Genomic DNA, 27,592 nt, shown 5'->3' with positions numbered 1-27,592 from the left:
ATATAAAAAACAAGTTTTTTTAACTGAAAGTAAGGAGCGACATTAAAACTTAAAACGAACATAAATTATTTCGTATATGAAAGAGGCTGCTTCCTCATCAACGCCCCGCTCTTTACGCTAAAGTTTTTTACTGTTTTAAAAAGAAGAATTGAGAAACAGAGTCAAACTTTAGCGTAAAGAGCGGGGCGATGATGAGGAAGCAGCCTCTTTCATACACGAAGTAATTTTTGTTCGTTTTAAGTTTTAATGTCGCTCCTTACTTTCAGTTAAAAAAAAACTTGTTTTTTTTTATTTAATACTAGATAAGAGGAAAGACTTCTTGATAACTGTTTTTGAATTATCTAACACTACATTAAGTGATAACTTAGTATACATTGTCGCAAAATCGAAAGACTCAATTCTTTTAGCTTAAACCATTGTTAAAGACTCTATCACCTGCAGTGAATTATTAATATTCCAATATGGATTAAAATTTGAAAACTTTTGAATACCAGAACAATAGGTTTTAAGTTTATTTACAATTTCCTTTAAAATTAAAGAGAGGTCAGTAGCAGCAATGCGGGTTGGACATTTAGCTGCTCCAGCAATAAACCGTGGTTTAGGAGGATTCTTATGAAATTTTACAGTCCCATATAGGAAAGGGAACTTTTTATCATTGTCATTTATTTTAATATTAACATTCTTAAAAAGTATTTCTTCAGTCTTTTCAATTAAATTCTCATCCTCTCAATTTACCTTTTCGTAAACATTAGTTGTACATAACTCCCTTTTTAAGATATCACAATACAGCTTCTAACAAATTATGGCGAAATTATTATTAGCTTTATCCACTGGCACAATTACAAAATCATTCTTTAGATTAGCAACTGCTTGTTTAATCTTCGCATTATAAAATAATGATTAAGTGTTACTATTTTTTAAATTAGAATGTATTTTATTTCTTATTCTACTAATAATTAAATTTTTCCAACTTTGAAAACTCTCTTTACTTTTATTCTCTTTCTTACACCACTTATCAATAAATAAATCAAAATCATTTCCCAAGCCATCAAGAACACTCGATGGTTTCAGATGATGAGAAAGACGGAAATTAGCCTCTTTATTCATTATAATTTGAAGATAATCTTGCTTTATTATTGACCTGTCCCCTGTTATAACATGTCTGTAAGTAGGATTTACAAATGGGCCAAGTTGCTTACAATTACAAACCGGTTTCTAATTTGTATCACTATCTAATCTTTTAAGTATTAAATTATAATTAAAAATAATTTACCCAATAGTTTTTGAAAATTTATAAGTTAATACTGGACTATCATTATAAATATTAGCTAATCTACTATATATACAGAATAATATATGATTCAGATATAAATAAGAAATGATAAATAACGGGTAAATAAGAAAGAAAAAATAAACACATTACACTTGGCATTTATTTGAATTGATATTTAGCATGATTAATGTAAAAAGATTTTCCCACAAGACAAGTTTTTCAAAGAAGAGTGAAGAGCTCCATTAAGCCATGAATGAGCAGAAATAAAGTCAAATAATCTTCCAAGTGCAAAACTACCTCAAATAATTATCAATAACTAAATAAAACTCAAAACGAAAACAAGTTACTACAAATTTCCGAGTCAGACTCGAAGCAAACAAAATTAACTTGAGTAGGGCTGATAACCCCTATGCCTTTTCAACCTCAGAAAACAATTTGCGTTTTACGGAAAAAACACACAAACAAATGACAGTGGATTGCCAGTTTAATTAACATATACTGACATTTCTTCCTTAAAGTCTTATGAAACTCAAACGAGCAAAAAGTAATATGAGTAGAGCTGATAACTCTGTTGCCTTATCAAGACCAGAACACAATTTGCGCTTTACTGAAAACAAAAAACAAACAAACAAATGACTGTGGATTGTCAGTTTAATTTAAATACTGACATTTCTTCCTTAAAGTTTTGACAATTTTTCATTTGTGAAAGTAGGAAAGGTGAAAACATTTCAAACGTATTTTGTCTCAAAAGTAGTAATAGTGTTTGACATAAGTGTTTCAACTTAGTGCCCTCCATCGTTCTCGTTATATTGCTGAGATGTCTTATTGGCAACCATAAACACAATTTTGTGTTTGATTTATTTTGTGACATTTAGTTTTAAAGCATAATGGGCAAATCGTACCATTGGGATGGTTGATATGCCTAATATCTGTAAAAAGCATACCTGCTGCACCGTTCTACTCTGAACAAAATGACTATTTCAAATTTTCAACTAAATGCTTTTTGAAAATGAATGGGCTTGAGAGAAGTGCTGCTTGCCCTTTAATCTCTTATTACTTTTAATTAAGGCACCAGATACTCGTGCCATCATTTAAGTGCAAGGAGGAGGAATTCCGCCTTCATATATCTAATAATAACATTTTAAACAAATAAAAACAAATTGAAAACATTTTAAAAGTATTTTGTATTCAGTAGCGTGCAAATTGCTTTCTTGTCTTAAGATAGTCTGGGGGTTTCCAGGCCGGTTAAGGTTAATTTTTAATAATTTTGAGTTATTTACTTACTCGGTTATTTATTGTGTGGCTTGAATTTAAATAAATATTTTAAAATGTTTCAGTATTTCTAACTTTAATATATCAAAAATTGTCAAACCTTTAGGGAAAATATACATCAGTATGTGTGCATTAAACTGACAATCAAAAGCCCGTATTTTCCAGTAAATTGTGAGTTATTTTCTCGTCTTAAGAAGTTATGGGGTTGTGAAACATAATTTCTATACCTTTCAACTATACTGAACGATACAGCTATCTAGTAATTTTAATTCAAATCTTTTTGGAAATTGGTGAGTGTTGAGGGCTGATTGCCCTCCAATCGCTTTTGAAAAGTAAAAAGAGCAAGAGCCTTTTTAGTTTCCAATCAAATGAGCCTTTTTCGAAGAGTCTATGACAACAAGTGCCTATCTCAAAATTTCTATAAGATGCAGATCGGGAAAATAAATGGTTTGGAGGGGGAGTTATCCACCTTCCGTTCATTCTGAATCAAAAAATGGCACTAGAACTTCTTATTACCAATCTAACAAGCCCCCTCTGACGTTTATACGATCACTCTCTCTACACATAATTTATTTCACCCCTAACGGATAGCTCGCAACTCTTTCCCTAAGGACTGGGGTGTTGTCATCTTCAAAGACAAATTTTCAGTCCTTTAAAATACATTGAGCAAAATGGATATGTAAAAAATTTCACTGAATGTGTTTGGGATAATGACGGGCAAGGGAGGATGTTAGTTGCCCTCCAATCACTTTCGAGTGTTAAAATGGCCACTAGTCCTTTCAATTTCCAATCGAATGAGGCCTTTTAAAAGTTTCCGCGATAGCTCGTACGGTACGAAGTGCCCAGGTCTAAAAAAATATATATGTATTTTGCCTATGATACCTTATATACCCCCAGGCTATAGGTTACAGCACTTGCGCTGAAGGGTCTGCGGGCTGTCATCCTAAAAACATATATGGCTATATTACTTTGAAAAAAAATGACTGTCTTAAAGTTTTGATTGGATATGTTTGGGGAAATTAGGGCGTGGAAGAGGTTGAGCTGCCCTAAAATCACTTTAGAAGATTAAAAACAACACTAGACCTTTCAGTCGAATTAGCCTTTTTTGAAGTTTTCACGGTAACAAATAGCCGTCTCAAAATTACTGTCGGATCCATTTTGGCAACCTTTGCTCTGAGGGTTTTGGGGGGGGGGATATTGTCAAAGACATAATTTTTAGACTTTTTAATTTACGTTGAAACTAAGAGGTGTGTGGGGGTGGGGAGTATCTACCCGCTGATATCTCTGAATCTTAAAAAGGGCATTAGGACTTCTGACTACTAGTCCAATGAGCCGGAAACATAGAAGATTACCCTTTCTATTTATACTTTATATGCCTCCTGGGCATAAATTACAACCCTGGCACTGTGGGATCTAGGGCTGGGAGAAGTTCATCCTCAAAGAAATAATGAAGAAAATAATGCATTGTGCCCACAACGCTCTTTACTTAGGCAGGACTTTTGCACTGCCAATGATTTTACATGAATTTTGTCTTGTAGTTCAGTGTTTCTTTCAGCATCATATGGATTTTATTTCCAGCTGAAGGTCCTTTATAGGCTTACCATCTAATATTTATAAAACCAAACCTGTAGAGGATCTTCTAGGACGTCGTTGCATATTGAACATATGAAATTTGAGTCAACATCTCCAATGAATCTATCAATATTTATCCCCATCTTAACGTCAACTAGTTTCCATGTTCTAATAGCAATAAAATAATATGTCTTGATTGAGCTAGGTAATTTAGGTCAAACTGTATAGAGCCTTAATATGTCTTGGTTGGACAATCTTTACTTCAGCCAAAACATTGTAGCTGAAAAAGAAAAGTTATTTTATCCAAATTAACACAAAATATAGTAGCAAAACCATTAAGCAAAATATGCTACAGGATGTTATCCCACATAAGAACAAAGTTACCTCCCCTTTACGGACTGAAAGACACATACTTTCATGAAAAAATAAAATCACGCTTTCAGGAGCATGTTTTTTGACAATAAGATCAAAATAAAACAATATTACATATAATAAAAAATTAATTAATGAATTAATTGTATTTAATTGTATTAATTGTATTCAAACCATACGAAATTGATGCCTGAAAAAAAAATTCAATGAAAAATTAGAGATTCCTCTTAAAATTATATCAATTGAAGCAATATTTTAAATCAACAAATCTGTAAAATAGTTGTTGAACTCAAATGTATATCGAGCTGAAACGAATGTATATAACATGTGTAGGGTATTGATCAAAATAACTGAAAGCTAAGTTTGTTGCTTAAACTATCATTAAGTTATTATTTCTCAAAAAATATATAAAATTCCGAGAAGTTTAAGTGATTGAGGCTATTTTTTAGTGCTATAGAAATATGTGATTAAATAAAAAATGCTGAAGATGTCTGAACAAAAATGTTACCATAAAATGTTTTGGACGTCATGAATCTATTTTTTCTATGTTATTATTTATTGGAAAACTCGTCATACAAAAAAAGCAAAAGACGGAGCAATAAATGAAAGAAAAAAAATAAATACAAACTGAGTGCAAAGACAAATACTTAAAAAAAAACACAACAAAAACATCTAAAATACTGGGCCAACACCGATGGCAAGGGTGGTTCACCTTCGGTGAACAGGAATTATTAGCACGAAAATAAACCATAGATTACCGACACAAATTTAAAAATTACGGCACGATATAAGGTCATAACACAGACATAGAAAAATACAAATTTTTGAACAAGATGGGGAAAAAGATAAAGAGAAAAAAAGAAAACAAACAAACAACAACAACATAAAAAAATTGGCAGAGACTACTGAAATAGTACAGAATACTATTTATATTCACTTTTTTTATTATGTTTAGCTATTAATCTAGCTACTGCAATATTTGGGTCAGCAATTTTAAACTGACAGACAATTTTTGAGTTTCTTTGCCAGGGGGGAAGGCGGAGAAAATAGTTTGCAAAACAGAAGAAAATTACCGAACTTAGGTCTAAGTTAAAGTATCGTGGGCGCTTTAAGAGCTTCTAAAATTCTCCCGTAACGGCTGATGGGTTTAATGTGTCAGATGTTTGGCTAAGAGGACTCTTGTATTACAAAAAAATATTTTCAAGTCGCTGACTATTGAAGTTTATTGGGCCTTAACTTGGCCAAAATTGCTTTTTGGCTATAATCACTTTTATTTTTAATAGCTAGAGCCAGAAATGATTCCTTCCATTTTAAAAAGGCAATTAGCAAACCCTTTATTACGTCAAATAAATACCAATAAGTTATCTTTTCCAAATTTTAATTGACTAAATTAAAATATTGTATGAGAAAATTAAACTTTGAAATTTGTTTTTCAGAATTTTTATGCTGGTAAGTAAGTAAGTAAGTAAGTAAAATATTTATTACCCGTATTTTTCACATGGAACAAAACGGAGTACAATGAAAAAAAAAAGAAAAAGAAAAAAAGAGAAGAAAAACGGAGAGAAATTTAAAACACAACATGGAAAAAATACATAATCAAGAACTGTAGAAATGTCTAAGCCAGGGGTGGTTCCATTTTGCCTGGAAATTAGAAATCAACCGGTTTAGCGCAATACTGGAGTCTGCAATCCTGTATTTATCAATCATGTAAGTAGTTATTTTCCGCATGGGGCATCGCAGCAGGAACTTCGCGAACCTAAGATAAAGGGTCCGGAGCTTGCGTTTTTGGGTGTCAGTTAATAAGTTCCCAAATGGCGCGATATATAGAATATGCGGCAGCGTTATACATATTCGCGAGATACTTTCAGCATAAGAGGAGTCTGTTGGCGACGATAGACCCATACGTGGTGTGGAGTTTTTTCTCGACGTGTTTGACGAGCAGTAGACGAGTTTCGTTAAGGTTACGGCCTATGGGTAAACCCAGATACACGACGTGAGATGAAACGGTAATTGACTCGCTACCCAGCAGGAGGTGTTCAGGCTGAGAAGGACTATTGTTGAAAAAAAAGAACTGCGTATTTAGAAGTATTTAAAGCCAGGCCGATTTTTTGGTATTCATCACGCAGGATCGAGAAATTCGACTGCAGACCCCTAATAGACCGACTTGGATTTAATAGATCGTCCGTGTATGAAACTAGCGACACATTTATATTCTTGGAGATCCATGTAACATTTACACATGCCTGGGCATTTAAAACACTATTATTGTACAAACTTACACCATAGCCGGTCCCAAGTTCGGTTGCGAAAGAAAGAGGTTTGGGCGATAGGCTTGCTACCTGTCCCTGCAAAAAGAAATCAGCAACTGAATCATCGAGTTTAGCCTTGGATATGACAACTACTTCCCTAACAGGCTCAGCATGCCTCCAGACCCGATTTTTGACTACAAAGCAACAACTGAAGCTCGGATTTTGAAATGTGAGAACGATGAGCCAGATCTCAAAAACTGAACAGATACTGAAAGAAGTGATACAGTACAATATAGACATAACAACCATTAGTGAAACTAGATGGCTTGGTAGCGGGATGGAACACCTACAAGATGGCTACGTCCTCGCATACAGCGGATATGAAAACAGACGCCAAGCTGGTGTGGGTGTACTGATGTCACCCGCAGCAAGGCGAGCGATGCTAAAATGGACATGTGTAAACGAAAAAATTATTTACATACGATTTTGGTCAGCTCATGGAAAACTCTCAATCGTTGCCTGCTATGCACCAACTAACAAAGCGGATGAAATAGAGAAAGACGACTTTTATGAAACACTACAAAGTATTGTTGCAGAAATTCCTAGACACGATATCATATGTGCCGTAGGTGATCTCAATGCGAAAGTAGGATCTTGTCACAATTACTGTCCTGAAGTCATGGGACAACATGGAATAGGTGATATGAACGAAACGGAGCGCAACTTGTCGACTTCGCCCTGAACAACGACCTTGTCATAGGAGATACATTGTTTCAACAAAAGACCATTCACAAATATACATGGACTTCACCAGATGGCCGAACGTGCAATCAAATTGATCACCTCCTTTTTTCACGCAAATAGCGGAAGAGTCTACTCGACGTGAGAGGCTGCAAAGGCGCTGATATACAATCAGACCATAACCTCATGGCTGCTAACATCCATCTAAAGTTAAAAGCGACACAGAAAAACAATAAACCGACAACACAAATACCCTTCAACGTTGAGAAACTGAACGACAAGAAAACAGCACGAATGATCCAATTAGAACTTTCAAATAGATTTGAAGCCCTGCAATCGGAATTAGAACTAAGGGCTGATGTCAAACGCAAGTGGGAGAAACTAAAAACCACGTACAGAGAAGTTGCAGAGGAGAAATTAGGCTATAAGAAGAAAAAGAAAGGAAGATGGATTTCCGAACGAACCTGAAAACTAATTGATGCAAGAAAATCAGCCAAACTTTCCATTATGGCAGCCTCAGACGCATCTGAATTAATTGTTCTGCAAGTCTCATATAGAGAAACAGACAAACAAGTAAAGAAGAGTGCCCGGACCGACAAGAGGCAATTTATTGAACAGAAAGCAGCTTTGGCGGAAAAAAGCAGCAAAGAAGGGAGATTCGAAAACAGTCTATAGATTAACTAATGAGATGATTGGAGTCAAACCTAACAGGACTAATCTAGTAAAGGAAGAGAATGGAGACCTTTTGACAGACCCTTTGATGATTGACGAGAGGTGGGCAACCCACTTCGAGAACCTACTAAATACACCGAGAATAAATGACTAAGATCTAATTCCTAACACTCCATTTATGATTCTTAATGTAAATGAAGAACTACCGTCTCCAGAAGAAATCATTGCCACTGTCAGAAAGCTAAGGAACGGAAGAATGCCAGGAGTCGATGGCATTAAATCTGAGATGCTGAAAACTTCAGTTCGCGACTGCATGACAGTTTGGGTTGAGCTATTAACTCAGATATAGAGCGAACAGAAAGTGCCCAGTAACTGGACGAAAGGAACCACTATTAGGCTCTTCAAAAAAGGCGATGCGCTTGTTTTTGGCAACTGGAGAGGTATTAACATAATGTCGATACCTAGTAAACCTTTCTCAATTATTATATTACAAAGCCTACAGCAGAAACTGGACCAATATCTTCGTGATGAACAACACGGCTTCCGACCTTGAAGATCTTGTGCAGACCTAATTTTCACACTGAGAATGCTGGTCAACGACTCAAAGGAATGGAATAAAAAGCTATATCTTCTTTTCATTGACCCTGAAAAGGCCTTTGACTCGGTAACCGAGAAATCTTATGGAAAATCCTCAAATACTACGGAATACCCCCCAAGATAGTAGAACTGATTATCGCCCTGTACAAACAAACAGAATGCTGTGTTCGAACAGAAAACGGAGTTACAAGATACTTCAAAATCATGACTGGTGTCAAGCAAGGATGTGTATTATCATCAATTTTATTTACAATAGTCATGGACTACGTACTCAGACAGTCTATGGGCTATGGAGTAAACGTCAACAAGAAATAACTCGCAGATCTTAACCTTGCAGATGATATAGTACTACTAGAAGACGCCAAAGATCGATTACAGCTGCTATTTGATGAAATCTCAGAAAGAGCCCTAGAGGTCGGATAGTCGATCAACGTAGACAACACAAAAAGTTTGTCCACATCTGGCTCCCCCCTAACTCTTCAATGCTCCGATAAATCTGTTGAACCGGTCCAAGAATTTAAATACTTAAGATGCTGGATAGAAAAAACTGGCAATGTAACATTTGAAATCAAGAGAAGGGTTGGACAAGCATCAGGTGCCTTCAACAGACTAACACCAATTTGGAGAAGCAACAAATACTCACTTCGTATAAAAATGCGCCTGTTCAACAGTAATGTGTTGTCTATACTGATGTACGCCAGTGAATGTTGGAAACTCAGCCAACAATTTGAGAAACGTATCCTTGGATTCGAAAACATTTGCCTTCGAAGGATCCTCAAAATCAGTTGGCATCAGAAAATTACCAATAGGGAAATCCGGCTGAAAACAAGCCAGCCCATAGTGACCGAAGTTTTGAAGAAACGAAGATGGACATATTTGGGTTATGTTCTAGGCATGCCCGAAGACAGACTTCCCTCAAGAGTGTATCAATGGCAGCCTGAAGGAAGACGAAGACGAGGCTGACCAAAACACACACTGCGGAGGCAGTATGATCGGGACCTAAAAAAGGAAAAAATTTCCCTCTCTCCGCAATGGGAAAATATCACTGCAGCTGCACAGCTTCGTGATGAAGGGAGAGACTTTGTCGACGCCCTATGCGCCACCGATGGCTCAGGAGGATCTAAGGTCTAAGGTAAGGTATTGTACAAACTTGGGGATAATAATGAACCCTGGTGGACACCTTTCTTTACTGGAACAACCACTGATGTGATGCGGTTACCTATTTTTCGAAGCGCTTTTAAACGGTAAAAGATATCGTACAGTACGCTAGTGACACGGAGGTTTACACCTTGCTGGTAAACGGCTAAAAGGGCCTAAGCGTGAATCGACGAATTAAACGCTCTACTCACATCAAAAGAACCAATCACTATAAGGTCATAAGACTCGTGAGAATCTGCTAGAATAGCGGCAAGACTGAATAGAGCATGAGCACAACCCAGACCCGGTCGGAAACTGAACTGATGGTCAGGCATTCTGCACGAACATTGAATTCCTTTTGACACTAAGGAACTTTACAGAGCACTGGAGCAACACTGATTGGCCTGCACGAAGAGCATTGGTCTGTTGGTTTTCCTTTTTTAATGATGGGCGAGAGAAAACCGATACAAAGGAGTCAGGCACTATACCAGTGGTGAAAATTATCTGGAATAGCAGCGTCAGATATTCAATAAGCATAGTAGTACCGTGTAGCATATTTAGCGCGCACAGTTCGTCTACACCACGGGAGTGTTTCTTCTTCAGCTTTAAAATAGCTTCATGTACGCTTCCATAAGTAACAACAAAATCAGGGACACACTGTCTGGATAATACCGATTCTAGCCGGTTTGCGAAGGGATTAGACGTATTTGGGTCGGGGGCACTGAATTGGTTGGAAAAGTACGATTACCAATCTTTTTTGCTAATCGAATCATGGGGTTTTCCGGCGACCACTTCCCTCAATCGGGCTTTCTAGATTAGTTTTGGGTCACTTACGATTCTGGAGGAGTATCAGGACCGGATTTGGGCCTTTCACAATCTTGCCAGATTCTAAACCAAAACTTAGCATCGTTGCAACACTTAACTAGGGCCGAATTTTGCGAGAATTTGTGAATTTCTGTTTTCATTTTAACCTTTCTGGTAGGAACTGCTTTTTTTCAGCTACGAGAAGCGAGTGAGTAAACTCGGCACAAAATATATCGGTGAGTACTCTTGCATCTGCACTTCGCTAGTTCGCGAACTGCGTTCATAAAGTCTCGCTCCGATTTGTTATCATGGTAGTTTGTAGGAAGATATACGTTGAAGAATGCGATACTGCCGGAAGATATAGGCGAGAAGTGATCATGCGTAAACAACACCTTACTTTCAATATACGGGTGGCAAATAATTGCCAAACCACCGGAGGGGCGTCCGAAAGACCGCATTTTTGTGGGCTCGAAGTAAAAAGTAAGTTTGTGCGAGAACTTTAGAAGAGAAATGTTGTGAGGAGAGAGCATATGTTCTTGTATAAACATAATGTCACAGTTTGCACAATATTTTTGAATTATGGCAAGTTTGTTGGGGACTCTTCCGTTCATGTTCCATGACGTAATTTTGACACAGGCTGGGCTATTAGATATTAGGCCGCTTCAGCTCACTGAAGGTTTTCATTATTGTGGGCACTTGAAGGAATGACAAGTGTGCGTTTTGATTTGCAGTGGGCGCACTCTATTGGGTTTCCACAGAACTGGTCGGGGCTAAGGCCATGATCTCCTTCTCCGCATTGAGAGCAAATTTGCTGGCTAGAGCAGGTAGCAGAAATATGACCAAAATTCTGGCAGTTAAAACATGCGCTTTGGGAGAAAGATAAATTCCTCGATGGGATACCGCTCCAAGTCAATTTAAGGAGGGTTTTTCATGGCGTGGTTTAGATACTGGTGGGATGAGAAGTACAATTTGAAGGATCTGGTTTTTCCACATTGATCTGCTTTTTCACATTTCGGTATATCTCTTAAACGCGTGACCATTAATATGAGCTGGGACAAACTTGATCATACCAATGAAAGTGGGAGTTTTAACGCTTGCCATTGTTTCAGGTGATTTTTTGTTAATAGATGATGGTAGTACTGCTGCTTTAGATCTGTTCTTAGTTACGAGGCACCATTCGTACTTCCCTCGGCGGTGTTCAAAATTGTCATCATTCAAAGCATGGAAAGTTTTTCCATTCTTTTGTGGTAACAACGGTAGGAGTATGCTTTTTCAAGATTACTGAGTAAGACGGAGGAGAAGGAGTAGACTCATTATCTTGAGCTGCAACAGGGCTGCCTTCAGGCCACAGTAATGGTTTTTGGTTCAAAAGGTGACGAAGGCCATTGAACTTGCGATTCATCTCGTGGACATTGGACACCACACAAGCAGCAATATCTTCATTGCAGCCCAGAACTTCTTGGGGCTCAAAAAGAACGAACTCAGGAAGCTGTCTTTTTTCTTTGGCACAGCGAGCGAACGTCTTCGTAATTTCCATCAAGTTATCCTCGTCCTTTATGTGTTTTATTACACGTTCCCCAAATTCCAACATGCGATAGATAATCTCTTTTACTTCTAAATTCGCTTCACGGCTGAAAAACTCAAGTCCTTGCCTATTAAAAACATTTGTTTTCACACCTGGTATCATAGCTCTTGACATAAAATTCAGTACTTCATTCTGCACTAGGTTATCAGCCATTTTACTGGTGGTTTCCTTACGAGAAAAGTAAGGAAAGTGTTGAGGGCTGGTTACCTTGTCCCCGCAATTTAAGGAGCAAGGGGCAGTTATGCACTGGGGCATATATGGTTTTCAAAAAAATGTTGGTCGTATAAACTTTGGAGAGGGCTCATTGGATTAGAAATCAAATGTTCTAAAGGGCTCATTGGATTAGGCAGCAAAATAGTGCTGCCTAAGTAAAGAGCTATGGGGATTTATTTATTTTTTTATTTTTTTTTTCGAGCAGGGCAATACATAAAGAAGGAATTGTCGTAGAAACTTTGGACAAGTGTCTTTTCAATTAGAAATTGCAATGTGAAGTGCCCTTTTACTAGTAAAAAGTGATTGAATGGCTGTCGAACCCTTTCTCCTACGTCCATCATTTCCCTGAATACATCTAATCACAATTTTGAGATATAAATTTTGTTCAGCGTTGATGAAAAGGCCAGCAAATATATCTATGAACATGACAACCCCCTGCAGTACTCAAGGCAAGGGTTGCAAGTTATGCTCCGGGGCATATATGATTTTCATAAAAATGTTGATCGTATAAACTTTGGAGAGGGCTCATCGGATTAGAAAGCAAATGTTCTAAGGCCGTTTTAAGACTCGAAGTGATCAGAAGGCAACTAGACTCGCCTCTCACTCAAAACATATTTTCTCCAATTGCATCCGGTAGAAATTTTAAGATTTGTTGAAAAACCAACAAAGATCACATATCTAGATCTTGGGATTGTCACAATCTCACAGAGTCTAGGGAAAAGGATCGTAAGCTATATAAGGGTTTGTACTAGGATATATAGGGTTTTTACGATGGGGTGGTTGTGTGAACTCTAGAGAAGGCCTATTAGACTGGAAACTTAAACTTCTAGTTCCCCTTTAAGCGTCAAAAATGATAAAAAATTACCACCCTTAAAAAAACGAGAAACAGCACTCTGAGTTTTACTCTAACAGAGTTATAAATAAAATTAGAACAACTGACAATAAAGATAACATTTTCGGATCCCCTCATGTCCACCTGAATTCTTTGAATGTCTGGTATTTCCTGTTATATCTGGTATGTTTCATATTTCAATAAATGTTTTGTCTACTACTACCTTTTTAAAAAGCTTCCTTGGTTCACACCTGATTAAACCGGTACACAAGAAACCAGCGCCCCCCTTAGATCTAAAAATACTTCAATTTCCTATGATTTACATTGTTCATGGTTGCAACAGTACCTACAACCTAGTAAAGAGTAAACCACAGCCCCCTAGAACCAAAGTTTAAGAGACATGTTTTCAAAAAAAATGTCTAGAATCTTTCTGGCCCAGACATTCCCATCTGGCACTGTTTCAGGAATGGTAATTTTTATTTCGGTTCATCTTGAAAGTTAAATTCTGTTGCGAAAAGAAAGTTATAGTGATTTTGAGGAAAAGCCTGAAACCGCTAAAGGTGTTAAAAACGACAAATGCACCATAGGAGTTAGCATGGTCCAAAACCCTGTATGGGACAATTACAGTCCTTCACCATGAACAACAAGGAAAATCGTTTTTTTGCAGGGGTAGCATTAATATGTATGTTTTTTTTCTAGGGCTGGTGGGCTATCAGAATATTATAGGTAGATGTTTAATAGCTCATTTATAAGCTCTTTCTTATATCTACGTGATTTTTATAAATCTCACCCTCTAAAAGAGTCATATGACATTAAAATGGCAATTTTTGTGCCATTTCTCGAGGGTTGGGGTCAGGTAGGCTATAATAACACCGTAAACACATGTTTAAAGAGCGAGGTGTTGAGGAAAGAGCAGCCCCCCACATACGTAATAATTTCTGTTAAACTTAAGTTCTAGTGTCGCTCCTTACTTTTGTTGAAAAAACCCATTTTCAAATTTAATGTTCAATCTAAAACATACGAATATGTATCTAGCCTACAGCCATTTATTTCAACCATTTATTCCACGGCTTTTATGATTCAGAGGTCATTCTTAAGGAATTGGGACAAAATCTAAGCTTTAGTGTAAAGAGCAAGTTATCAATGAGGGTTGAACCCCCTTTTATATGCAATAAAAACATACGAATATAGAAGTTCGTGACGTAAGTTAATTCGTAAGTTACGTATATTTTTTACCAGTGAAAACGTTTGTAAAAAAAGTTCTAGTTGCTCTTTTAAGTAGTCAAAAACTTGGAGGGCAACTAGGCCTCCTCCTTCACTTCTTTTTTCTTAAAGTCTTCCGATTAATTGCAATTAATTCATATGCAAATTTTGTTTTAATTATTTATGTGCGGAGAGCCAAGATCAAAACATGTATTAATTCAAAAACGTCAAGAATTTAAATAAAAAAAAGTTTTGTTAGCTGAAAGTAAGGAGCGACATTAAAACTTAAAACGAACAGAAATTACTTCGTATATGAAAGGGGCTGCTTCCGCATGCTCTTTATGCTAAAGTTTTTACTGTTTTAAAAAGTAGAGTTAACAGAAAGAATCAAACCTTAGCATAAAGAGCGAGGCATTGAGGAGGAAGCAGCCCCTTTCATATACGAAGTAATTTCTGTTTGTTTTAAGTTTTAATGTTGCTCCTTACTTTCAGCTAAAAAAAAAATTTTTGTTTTTTTTTAACCGGAAATCATTGAAAACGCATAGAGTGAAGAGATCACGATGAAAGTTGGTGGGAAAAATAAGCATAAGTCCTAGATACGTGATTGACATAACCGGACTGAATCTGCTCTAATTGGAGGGAGTTGGAGGGGGTGTTAATTTGTGAAAATTAAAAGAATTGAAGTAACTTAAGAACAGGTGACCGTTCGTAAGGTATTTTTAAATTTGATATATAGGAAGAACTCATGTCTTAGAGCTATTATTTAAATACTGGCAAGATCTGGTTTCATTGGGAGAGGGATCGGAGGGGGAAACCAGAAATCATAGAAAACGCTTAAAGTGATAAGAAACGGGATGAAACTTGGTGGGTAGAATAAGCAAATGTCGTAGATAAGTGATTAACGTAACTAGACTGGATCCACTGTCCTTAGGGGAGTTAGGGGGACCAGTGATTTGGCAAGTTTGGTGCTTCTGGACGTGCTAGGTCGATGAAAATTGGAAGACGTGTCAATGTCCTGCCGAAATTGACTTGGTGAAGTCCTTTTCCCCGACTCGACAATTTTGAGGGGGGCTGAAGGGAGAAGAAAAATGAAAAAAAATTAGGTATTTTTAACTTACGAGTAGCTGATCGGACCTTAATGAATTTTGATATTTAGATGGACCTTGTGTCTCAGAGCTCTTATTTTAAATCCCAACTGGCATCAAGCCTCTTATTTTCCTTTTAAATTACTATATTGATTCTTAGAACTGTGCAAGAGCTCATGCCTTATTGGCTCTTTGCTCTTGGCTCTTCCGACCTTGTCATAACTCCTATATGAGCTATTAGCTCTTGTTAATTATTTAAATTAAAAAAAAACAAGTTTTTTAAATGAAAGTAAGGAGCGACATTAAAACTTAAAACAAACAGAATTTATTCCGTATATGAAAGGGGCTTTTCCTTCTCAACACCCCGCTCTTTACGCTAAAGTTTGACTCTTTCTCTTAACTCTACATTTTAAAACAGTAAAAAAAACTTTAGCGTAAAGAGCGGGGCGTTGAGAAGGAAAATCCCCTTTCATATACGCAGTAATTTCTGTTCGTTTTAAGTTTTAATATCGCTCCTTACTTTCATTTGAAAACTTGTGTTTTTTAAATTAATTTCTGAACGTTTTTGAATCAATGCATGTTTTGATTTTGGCTCTCCGCAGGGGAATAATTAAAACGAAACTTGTATATTGTTGTTTTGGCTAAATAGCTTTCTTTTAATTTTGATCGAATGATTTTGAGAAAAAAGAGTGGGGGAGGAAGCCTAGTTGCCCTCCAATTTTCGGTTGATTAAAAGTAAAAGTAAACTAGAACTTTTAATTTCTTACGAATTTTTTTATAAGTAAAAGATATACGTAACTTATAAATTTGCTTACGTAAATAACTTTTGTATTATTATGTTTTTATTACATATATGAGGGGGTTTTTCCCCTCGTCAGTACCTCGCTCTTTACACTAAAGCTTAAATTTTGTCCCAATTCATTAAGAATAACCTCTGAATCACAAAAGCCACAGAATAAATAGTTGAAAATACCAGAAATACTTTAGCGTAAAGAGCGAGGTATTAGGAGGAGGTGAGCCCCTCATATGGGTAATAATTTCTGTTCTTTTTAAGTTTTTATGCTGCTGCATACTTCCAGATGAAAAAAACTTTTTCATATTTATTTTTTCATTATTTTTTTTAGTAATGCTAGTAAATCCTGCGCTCCCTTCTTGGAAATTTTCTTCCCCCATGACAAATTCCTCGATGGAAAGTTCCCGCAGCATATCCCCCTCTTCTCAACCCCTGCCTCCAACCAAAAAACGTCTGTACATTTCCCAATAACCATTACTATGTGTAAGCACTGGTCAAAGTTTTGAACTTGTAACCCCTCATACGGGGACTGTGTGGGAGTAAGTCGTCCCCAAAGACATAGTTATAAGGTTTTTCGACTAAGGTAAATAAAATGGCTATCTCAGACTTTTGATCAGTTGGCCTTAGGAAAATGATTAGCATGGGAGGGGGCCTAGGTGCCCTCCAATTTTTTGGTCACTTAAAAAGGGCACTAGAAGTTTTCATTTCCGTTAGAATGAGCCCTCTTGCATTATTCTAGGACAACTGGGTCGATATGATGACCCCTGGGGAAAGAGAAAAAAAAAAAAAAAAAAAAACACGCATCCATGATCTGCCTTCTGGCAAAAAATATAAAATTCCACATTTTTGTAGATAGGAGCTTGAAACTTCTAAAGTAGGGTTTTCTGATACGCTGAATCTGATGGTGCGATTTTCGTTATGATTCTATGACTTTTAGGGGTTGTTTCCCCCTATTTTCTAAAATAACGCAACTTTTCTGAGGCTCGTAACTTTTGATTGGTATGACTAAACTTGATGAAACTTATATATTTAAAATTATCATTAAAATGCGATTCTTTTGATGTAGCTATTGGTACCAAAATTCTATTTTTTAGACTTTTGGTTTCTATTGAGCCGGGTCGCTCAAAAGAAACCGGGTCGCTACAGTTCGTTACCACGAACTGTTTGATAATACAGTTAATTTCTAATAAAAACTTTAATCCACTCCTCCTGAGAAAAATTCAGTTGAACATTCTTGCTTCTACTATGGCTAGAGAAATAAATACTAATATTGCTGATCGCCATACAGGAAGATGAATATCCTATAAGAGTAATACTTCTGTGAAGAATTATATTTAAAAGAAAAAAAAACTAAAGATTGCAATCGGTTCAATACTTGGGAGAGGAAGTCTAATTGCAATCCAATTTTGGTTACTTAAAAAGGCGACTAGAATTTCTTCTTTGTTTTTTATGGACGTTTTTATTAGCAATAAATACACGTAACTTACGAATTAACTTGCGTAACAAACTTCTATATTCGTATATTTCATTATGTATATGAGGGGTTTTACTACCTCGTCAATACACTGTTCTTTACACTAAAGCTTGAATTTCGTCCCAATTATTTAGGAATGACCCCTACTCACAAAGGCCGTAGAATGAATAGTTGAAGTTACTAAGAATACTTTAGCGTAAAGAGCGATATATTGTGGAGGAGACTGTACTTCCAGTTATTTTGCTTTACTTCCAGCTGAAAAAAAGCTTTTTTTATATATATATATCTTCTAATTCGTTTTCTCAATAAGCTAGAAATTTCTAGGCTTCTTTCATGGAAATTTTCTTCCCTCCTTATATATTCCTCCATTGAAAGATCCTCCCACTTAACTAACTCCCCCCAACATGAACCCCCCTCAACGCAAAAAGTACCCCTGAAAACGTCTGTACTCTTCCCAATAGACATTACTATATGAAAATAATGGTCAAAGCTTGTAACTTGCAGCCCCTCCGACGGGGACTCAGGGGGACTAAGTTGTCCCAAAAGACATAATTATTAGGCTTTTGACTATGCTGAAATAATGGATATTTCAAAATTTTGATCCCAGGTGCCGTCCAATTTTTCGGTTACTTAAAAAGTAAAGTGTAACTTATAATTTCCGTTAGAATGAGAACTCTCGCGACATTCTAGGACCACTGGATAGATACGGTGATCCCTGGAAAAAACATTAAATAAACACACATCCGTGATTTGTTTTGCAGCAAAAATAAAAAATTACAAATTTTTCAAGTAAGAGCTTGAAACTTATACAGTAGGATTTTTGATACACTGAATTTTATAGTGTGATTTTCATTAAGATTCTGTGACTTTCAGGGGATGTTTCCCCCTAGTTTCTAAAACAAAGAGAATTTTTTCATGCTCGTAACTTTCGATGAGTAAGACTAAACTTGAAAAATGTTGTATATTTAAAAAAGCATACAAATGCAATTCTTTTAAATTAATTATTGGTATCAAATTGAATTTTTTTAGAGTTTCAGTTACTGTTGAGCCGGGTGGCTCCTTACTTTCAGTTTGCTACCACGAACTGTTTGATATTATAAAATGTTCCTAACCATGATTAAATATTAATGTAACGAAGATTATAAGTACCAAGGAAACACGTACTTATCAGTTGCTTGACTATGTAAAGAAAATTAGATATAAAAATATATGTCAGTGTGTATTTCGGTTATGAATATAATTTTTTAATATTATGTTTTATTTTTTCATCGTAATTAATTTAATGTTTCAAAATTAAAAAAACAAACAAAATAACATAAAATAAAAATAAAAATTTCGTTTTTAAGTAAAAACACGAATACGACCAACCCACTTCTTCTCTCTCCTAATTCTAATCTTTGAAACAGAATATTTATTCACTGTTTTTAGCCCGCACAAAAATTTAAATGTAAGCTATGAATGTTATTAATTTAGGATTCGAATTGAGAAAAAAACGTCATGTTCTTAGAATTTTCGATATGAAATGCATCAAGTGTTCTAAAGATATCCTATGATCTTTTTCTTGAGAAAAACACATTTTCTTTTCAAGAAAACTTTTAAGTTTTGAATTCTTTTAATTTGAACTTTGTTTCTTAGTACGTTCTGTTCCTTTCTGTTTTCGCCTTTTATTTCATCATGTTTTGGTGTATTTCATTTGGATTCACCTAATTTTACATCTCGAGTATGTACCATTCTGAACACAACTACCATGTTTTGTTCCAAGAGGAAAAAGTTTACTTTACTTTTTCTGTGAGTAACACGGCCAAATCAGGTTTGGCACAAACCATTTCATAGTTTTCCCGGAGCTCTTTCTTCATTATGGCTTTTTCAGGCAAACTCGGACGAATAAAATAGTTTTTTTTTCATCATGAAAACACTTTTAAAAAAATAACTTCAAATGTACCTGATTTGCCTTTTCGAACTCTAAGAAATGGAAATGTAGATTTGGCCTGCCTGAAAAAGTAAAAAAGCCCGAACGACTCTACTTGAAAAAAAAACTATAATGAAGACACGGCCTAATCAAATTATCTTAACAATCCTTTGGATGCTAGTATCTTACCCAATAACAACAAAAATTAGAAAGCTCTGTTACCTGAACATTCAACTCAATCAGCTCAAATGCAACTGACAGCAACAAACTGTGGAAAAGATAACAGCGAAAAACAAATACTTTCTTTATCGTTTAAACTTTAAAGTGTTGTCATTCTGAAATTATTTGCTGATAAGATTTGGTGAAAAATATATTTGGTAGAAATATATTTCTACCAAACATTCTGAAATTATTTGCTGATAAGATTTGGTGAAAAATATATTTGGTAGAAAAATATTGAAAATTATATGTTTTTTATTGTTTTAAAAAGTAGAGCTTCGAGAAGCAGTAAAACTTTAGCGTAAGGGGGGGGGGCGTTGAGGAGGGAAAAACCACTTTCATAAACGAATAATTTCTGTTCGTTTAAGTTTTAATGTCGCTCCCTACTGTCAGTTAAAAACTTGTTTTTTATTTTGTTTTTGAAATTTTATTAATTAAAGCAGGTTTCATTGGTTCACCGTAAACGAATAATAAAATAAAATTTGCATATTAATTTTACTTTTTTGGCTAAATGGCTTTCTCAAAGTTTTGAACGGACAATTTTGCGAGACAGGGGAAGGGGAGGGGACGTAGTTGCCCTATTCTCTTTGCTTACTTAAAAGAGCACTAGAACTTCAAATTTTATTTACGAGCTTTTTCTTAGTAAAAAAAAATACATAACTTACGAGTAACTTGCATAACAAACTTCTATATTCACATAATTTTTTTTTATGTATATGAGTAAATACCTTGGTCTTACACTAAAGTTACAATTTTGTTCCAGTTCTTTAAGAATGACCCCTGAAACAGAAATACCGTTTAATTAATAGCTATTTTGAAATAGCTAAACATACTTCAGCTTAAAGTGCGAGGTATTGAGGACGGAACCAACCTCCTAAAATACGTAATAATTTCTACCGTTTTAAGTGTTAATGTTGCTCCCTACTTTCAGCTGAAAAAACCTCGTTTTTTTCATTTGTTTTTTTAATAATGCGGGAAGACCAGCACTCCTTTCATGGAAACTCTCTCCCTCCAAGATAAATTCCTCCATGAAAAGATCCTCCCACGTCACCCGATCTTAACAGCCCCCTCATAAGCACCGGAAAAAATCACCCCTGAAAACTTCTGTATACTTTTCAATAACCAATACTATATGTAAATAATGGGCAAAGCTCCTAACTTACAGCCCTACCCCCGGTGACTGTGGGAAATTAAGTCGTCTTCAAAGAGAAGGTTATTAGATTTTTCAAATATCCTGAACAATAAGGCTATCTAAAAAAAGTTTTTATCCACTGACTCTGGCAAAAATCAGCCTGAAAGGTGGCCTAGCTGTCCAGCAATTTTGATTACTTAAAAAGGGCAAAAGAAATTAAAATTTTTTGTTAGAATGAGGTTTCTCGTAGAATGAGTTTGTTAGAACCACGTTTGATGGCAGCATTCTATGATTATTTTGTCGTGTATTCAGAATAAAATCAGTTAACTGATTTTACAATCTTTCCTACAGACCTTTTCTATCTGGAGGCCGTACAAAACAAGAATCTGAATGAAAACTAGTCGCATAATGGAAAGCATTTTGGGCATTGGTGATTGTTCTATGCCATATATCCACTATTTAATATTGAGTGTGAGGCAATAAGCTCAGCCAACTTGCTAGTATGTCACATAAAGAATAGTATTCGTAGTAGCAGGATCTGTGAAATGTGACAGACACGGAAGTACTCACAAATAGAAGCATTCTAGATGAGCTACATCATTTACGTTGTTTTTTCGACCAATTACAATCAAATGACTGATTGTAATTGACCTTGTATATGCCCTTGTATATGCCAATAATAGAAAATTTATGTTTGGTTTGCATTTGTTTCAATGTCTGGTTATGTCAAAATAGGCTTCTAATGAGCCTCGTTGTCCAATATCTACCAAATCCTCCTGTGTTGTTTTAATATCTTGCATTGGGTGTTGTCAGGATAAATGAATATTCAAGCACTGAAAGGTATGACTATTTCTTTAAATTTCCTGCCCAAATAGTCACCAGTAAACTTCAGTTGGTGCAATGCAGCCTCCATCTACATATGTTGCTTCTTCAATATAAACCAAACACCGTTGAATTTTGACATCATTTATTTAAGTGCAGTTATCTTTGTAGATGTATTTGTATAAACAAGTTGCGTAAGAAAAGAAATTCGGTAAGGATGTTTTTCTAACAATGATTTCTACTAAGCTTCAAACTTTTGGTTTTCTATTTAAGGTTTTTGAATTGTTACAATACCTTGTTAAAATGTATAGAAATATTTTGCTATTACCAGTTTTTCTGGATATTTCTATGTTATTGCATATTTGCAACTGCATATTTTTATGTTCTTTAATTTCAATTTTGATTCGATTCCTGTTATTGCAAGTCTTCCAACCACTTATAACTTTGTTCTTCGTTTTGTTTTGTTCTTCAATTTGGATTTTCAGCACTTGAGACAATTAATAATATTCAATATGACAAATGTTCGCCAGAAAATCCAACAACATTTTTACTAGTTAATTCTACCATTTAGTTATTAGCTAGTTAATTCATTTAGAAATGTTCACCATGCAATAGCATCAAAAGAAATATAAATAGGACAAATTAGGGTGTCGTAACTGTTTTTTTTTTAGTCTATTTTGTTTTGTTTTCTCCTTGATATCGGCCTCTTGACGTGAAAGAGAAATATTTGAACTTTTATTATTATTATCATTGTTACTTTTTTTTTAGATTTTCCACCCTCTTATTTGAAACTTTGTATTTGTGCAGTTGCACAAATACAAAGTTTGTGCGTTTTCTGCTTTTTTGTGTCGTTTTATTTGTTGATGAGTTCATGAACCTTGGACCATTGATGAATTTCACATATTTAAAATCCACTATAAGAAACCCATTCTTCTAATATATGTATTGTTATCGAAACTAATTTTTGAGTTTTTGTCCTTTTTGGTGACTTCGCAAAAATGTGCTTAGGATCATTTACCACTATCTCTTTTTTGAATTATTAGGAGTGTACTATAAAGTTGGATTTTTTTTTACAGTTTGTGGAAACGAACTGTTGGCAAGGAGTGGTTAGTAACCAAAATCTAGGAAGGAAATTTTATAAAAATTAGTATTAAAGGAATTTTCTTTCTTGCTAATTCCAACTATATAAAACTCATTAAGTTTATAGTTCACCATCAAAATCAAAAGACTAAGAAAATAAATAGAAAGGAATGCTACCTCTTCCTTCATTAGCCCTCATTTCTTGTATTCAAGCTTTGGGCACTAGGCGGCATTACTTTTGCTGCAACTGGGAAACCCTATATGTGACTGTCCAACACTTCTAAATTGATTAATTATCTCAAAATTTTCTACCGATTGCAACTTGGCCCTTGTTTAGATAAAACTGTAGCTAGTCGTCGCGAATGGTAGAAAACCCCGTTTTCCTGTGGCACAACTTATTTCGCCAATTAAAAGGGCACAAAAACTTCTAATTTCCACTCAAAGTAGCCCTCTTTTGATCTTAAATGACCGTCAGTTGGCTATGATCAATCCTGAAAAGAAAAAAACGACAACAAATAAACATAAATTCGTGCTCCTTCTTTCGGGGAAAAATACTAAATCATAAATGTTTGCAAAAAGTAACTTAGAACAGGGTTATAGAATCGGATGGTATGATTTTAATGTAAACCTGATAAAATTTCTTAGGCTTGTAGATTTCAATGGTTAATTATAAACTCAATGGGCTTTACATGTTTAGAATTAATAAGAAATTAAATTCTTTTAATACTAATTATTATAAAATTTCCTTCCTAGATTTTGGTTACTAATTACTCTTGGTCAACAGTTCGTTACCAAGAACTCTAAAAAAAAAATTCTAACTTTACAGTACACTCCTAATAATTCAAAAACGAGATATTAATAAATAATCCTAAACACGGGTCTGTAAATTAACCTAAAAGTACCAAACTGAAAAATTAGTTTCGGTAACAATACATAAATTAAAAGAATTGGCTTCTTGTAGTGGATTCAAAATATGTTAAACTCATCAATGGTGAAATGAAAATGAAATATGAAATATGACAGGGGTGACAATTTTCATATTGGGCATTAATATGTGAATTTCCTATTGTTTTTTTCCTTTTCTTTATATGTTTTGTTCATTTTATTTTGTCTTTCTTTTTGGTCAATAAAGATTTTTGGACATAAAGCCAAAATATTCGATCTTTTATTGTTATAAGAAAATTTGTTTTTAGCTATTTTTCGCTGTCTTATTTGACATAACATATCAGCTTTTCTGTAGCTTCATTTAGTTTTATTTCTAAAGAGGAAGTTCAAAGAAATTATTGATCAATTCATCAAGGTTTCTAGACACCTGAATTTTGGTTTAAACACTACTATTTCAAGAACTTTAAGTCTTTTTAGGAGTATTTCTGTTAAAAAAAAACTTATAGTATAAATACCAAGATAGAGCCTTGAGCAAATTTGAATCTTGAGTTGCTCTAAGGGTATTTCTGTTGGAAAAACCTAGAAATATAAATACAAGGATACAGCAGTGAGCAAACTTGACGAAGATACAGCAGCGACCAGGCTTGATGAGTAGGGAGTCCCATATAAAAATATTGTTGAAACCTAAATTGTTTCATGGGACTGTAAAAAAAAAGTTTGATTACAAGATGACAAAATTTCCTTTATAAGTTAAATTAGAATTTCATATTACGAAACTCATAATGTCGAAAAGCGTTCAGAAAAACCTTGAGCCTCCACAATAATTAAACTTTTAGTTAAGGACGAGCTCCCTTGACCTCAACACGGCGTGTCGAATGGCACTGCCAGAAATTTTATAACCACTATACTTTTGAGATACGACAAAGAACCTAAAAGGGCGAAAATAGATTTCACCAGCTTCCCGCAGCCAACACCTAGTAGGGACACTGTTAATTACAGTACCTAGTGGAGAAATTAAATTACCTAGTACCTAGTATGTCCAGCAAAAAGGAGATGCAAAGAAAAAATTACTTAGGAACACAAAAATTTGGTTCTTAATCTCTTCCTCTCATCCTCAAAATGAAAACAATCAATATTTTGTGATTTTCTAACAAAAGTGAAAAATGCAGAAACTATGTTTTGGCAGAGGACAGTTGCATTACTTTTCAAACAAAATTGTTGTATTTTTACAAAAAAGGGAAAAACAGAAAAACGCAATCACTCACAACCAAAGAAAACAAAAACAAAACTGAACTTAAAAAAAAATTGACAGTATAACAGACTAACTGAAGGGTGGTAATCCATTTTACCGGACACTGTTTCTATTAAACAAACTAATGCACAGGCAAAATTAAAGTCACACTTGTCCGTTAAATCAAGATTAGGCCCAACTACTTTGCCAAATATGTATGCCAGCTTCAATTTCTTGAATTTATTAATGCTGAACTTTTAGGCAGAAAATTTGGGACCGACAAATCAGAGTTGATTGAACCAGGCTGGAGACCGGCCCGATCAAAGTGATAAATTTGAGTTCAAGTAATAAATTCCATTTTGTAAAGTCAAGTAAGGTCAATTTTGTAAAGTAAGGACATTTCAAGTAAGGTCAATTTTGTCAAGTAAGGACATCTAAAGTAAGCTCAATTTTCTAAACTAAGCTCAATTTTGTAAAGTAAGAACATTTCAAGTAAAGTCATTTTGTCAAGTAAGTACAGAGAAAGGAGGAAAAATTATAACGAGGCACAAGTTTTTCATACCGATTTCTTACCATTTTAATATCATGCTTTTGAAATTCAAGTGTGACGTTCAAATCACGGAAAGCCCATGTCATTTTTTTGTTAAGGGGTGTGACCAAAGCAATATAGAATATTTTTTCGAGGGGGGGGGGGATAAACCAGGTAACCCCCCTATCATTTCTGGATAAAGTCCTGGGAGTGACAATAGTGTGGCTTAGACATAAAAATTTCCATCATTTATTATCCTTCAGCGGATCAAAAAAATGTTGGGGCTTAAGTTTACTACTCTATGATCAACAAAAATTCAAAATCATTGCTACTAACATTCCTAAGAAAAACATCGCATCGCATGCTTCAAAATCCTTCGTTCGGTTCGTATATTGAAGATGTAGCATAAGTGGGAGACAGTAACAACGGCAATCAAAGGGGTAAAAATAATCTTGATTTGATGCCCATTTAATTGGACAATCAGTCTTGGCTTTTTCTACAATTAAATAAAAAAACAAGTTTTTTTAACTGAAAGTAAGGAGCGACATTAAAACTTAAAACGCACAAAAATTACTTCGTATATGAAAGAGGCTGCTTCCTCATCAGCGCCCCGTTCTTTACGCTAAAGTTTGACTCTTTCTCTCAATTCTTTTTTTTAAAACAGTAAAATCTTTAGCTTAAAGAGTGGGGCGTTGATGAGGAAGCAGCCTCTTTCATATACGAAGTAATTTCTGTGCGTTATAAGTTTTAATGTCGTTCCTTACTTTCAGTTAAAAAAAACTTATTTTTTTTATTTAATTTCTGAACGTTTTTGAATCAATGCATGTTTTGATTTTGGCTTTCCGCAGAGGAATAATCAAAATAAAATTTGCATAATTTTTTTTTTAGCTAAATGGCTTTCTCTTAATTTTGATCGAATGATTTTGAGAAAAAAAGAGCGGGGGACGAAGCCTAGTTACCCTCCGATCTTTTGGTTAATTAAAAAGGCAACTAGAACTTTTAATTTTTTACGAATCTTTTTATTGGTAAAAGATTTACGTAACTTATAAATTAGCTTACGTAAAGAACTTTTGTATTCTCATGTTTTTATTACATATATGAGGGGATTCGCCCCATCGTCAGTACCTCGCTCTTTACACTAAAGCTTAAATTTTATCCCAATTCATTAAGAATGACGCCTGAATCACAAAAGCCGTAGAATAAATAGTTGAAATTAAAAAAAAAACTCTAGAAAAAGAGCGAGGTATTAGAAAGAGATGAGCCCCTAATATGGGTAATAATTTCTGTTTGTTTTAAGTTTTATTGCTGTTCCTTACTTCCAGCTTAAAAAGCTTTTTCACATTTATTTTTTTATAGTTTTTTTTAGTAATGCTAGTAAATCCTGCTCTCCCTTCATAGAAATTTTCTTTTCCCATGACGAATTCTCGATGGAAAGTTCCCCCAGCATATCCCCCTCTTCTCAACCCCTCCCCCAACCAAAAAAATCCTCCTGAAAACGCCTGTATACTTTCCAACAACCATTACTATATGTAAGCACAGGTCAAAGTTTGTAACTTGTTGCCCCTCCCACGGGGACTGTTTGGGAGTAAGTCGTCTCCAAAGACATAGTTATAAGGTTTTTTGACTACGCTGAATAAAATGGCTATCTCAGAAATTTGACCCGTTGACTTTGGGAAAATAATTAGCGTGGGAGTTGCCCTAGGTGCCCTCCAATTTTTTGGTCACTTAAAAAGGGCACTAGAACTTTTCATTTCCGTCAGAATGAGCCCTCTTGCAACATTCTAGGACACTGGGTCGATACGATCACCCCTGGGAAAAAAAAAACAAAAAAACAAAAAAAAATAAACACGCATCCGTGATCTGCCTTCTGGCAAAAAATGCCAAATTCCACATTTTCGTGGAATTCTACAG

The 27,592-nt window shown here is 35.1% G+C and overlaps 1 protein-coding gene and 1 long non-coding RNA gene across 4 annotated transcripts in view; one reads left to right on the top strand and one right to left on the bottom strand.

The window, feature by feature from the left end:
* Positions 1-20,113, bottom strand: part of LOC136029128 (uncharacterized) — a 62,254-nt gene extending 42,141 nt beyond the window's left edge. For both annotated transcript variants that reach the window (XR_010617982.1, XR_010617981.1), the window contains exons 1-2: positions 20,006-20,113; positions 4,171-4,397 (exon numbers count right to left, since the gene is read on the bottom strand). This is a non-coding gene — a long non-coding RNA (uncharacterized LOC136029128). The remainder of the gene's footprint in view (positions 1-4,170; positions 4,398-20,005) is intronic.
* LOC136029163 (uncharacterized) overlaps positions 1-27,592 on the top strand; it is a 902,097-nt gene that overhangs the window by 538,805 nt on the left and 335,700 nt on the right. The window lies entirely within an intron of this gene.

This window comes from Artemia franciscana, chromosome 1, assembly GCF_032884065.1.
Source record: "Artemia franciscana chromosome 1, ASM3288406v1, whole genome shotgun sequence".
NCBI lineage: Eukaryota > Metazoa > Arthropoda > Branchiopoda > Anostraca > Artemiidae > Artemia > Artemia franciscana.
Note: the sequence above shows the minus strand (reverse complement) of the source record. Positions and strands in the feature narration are given on the sequence as shown.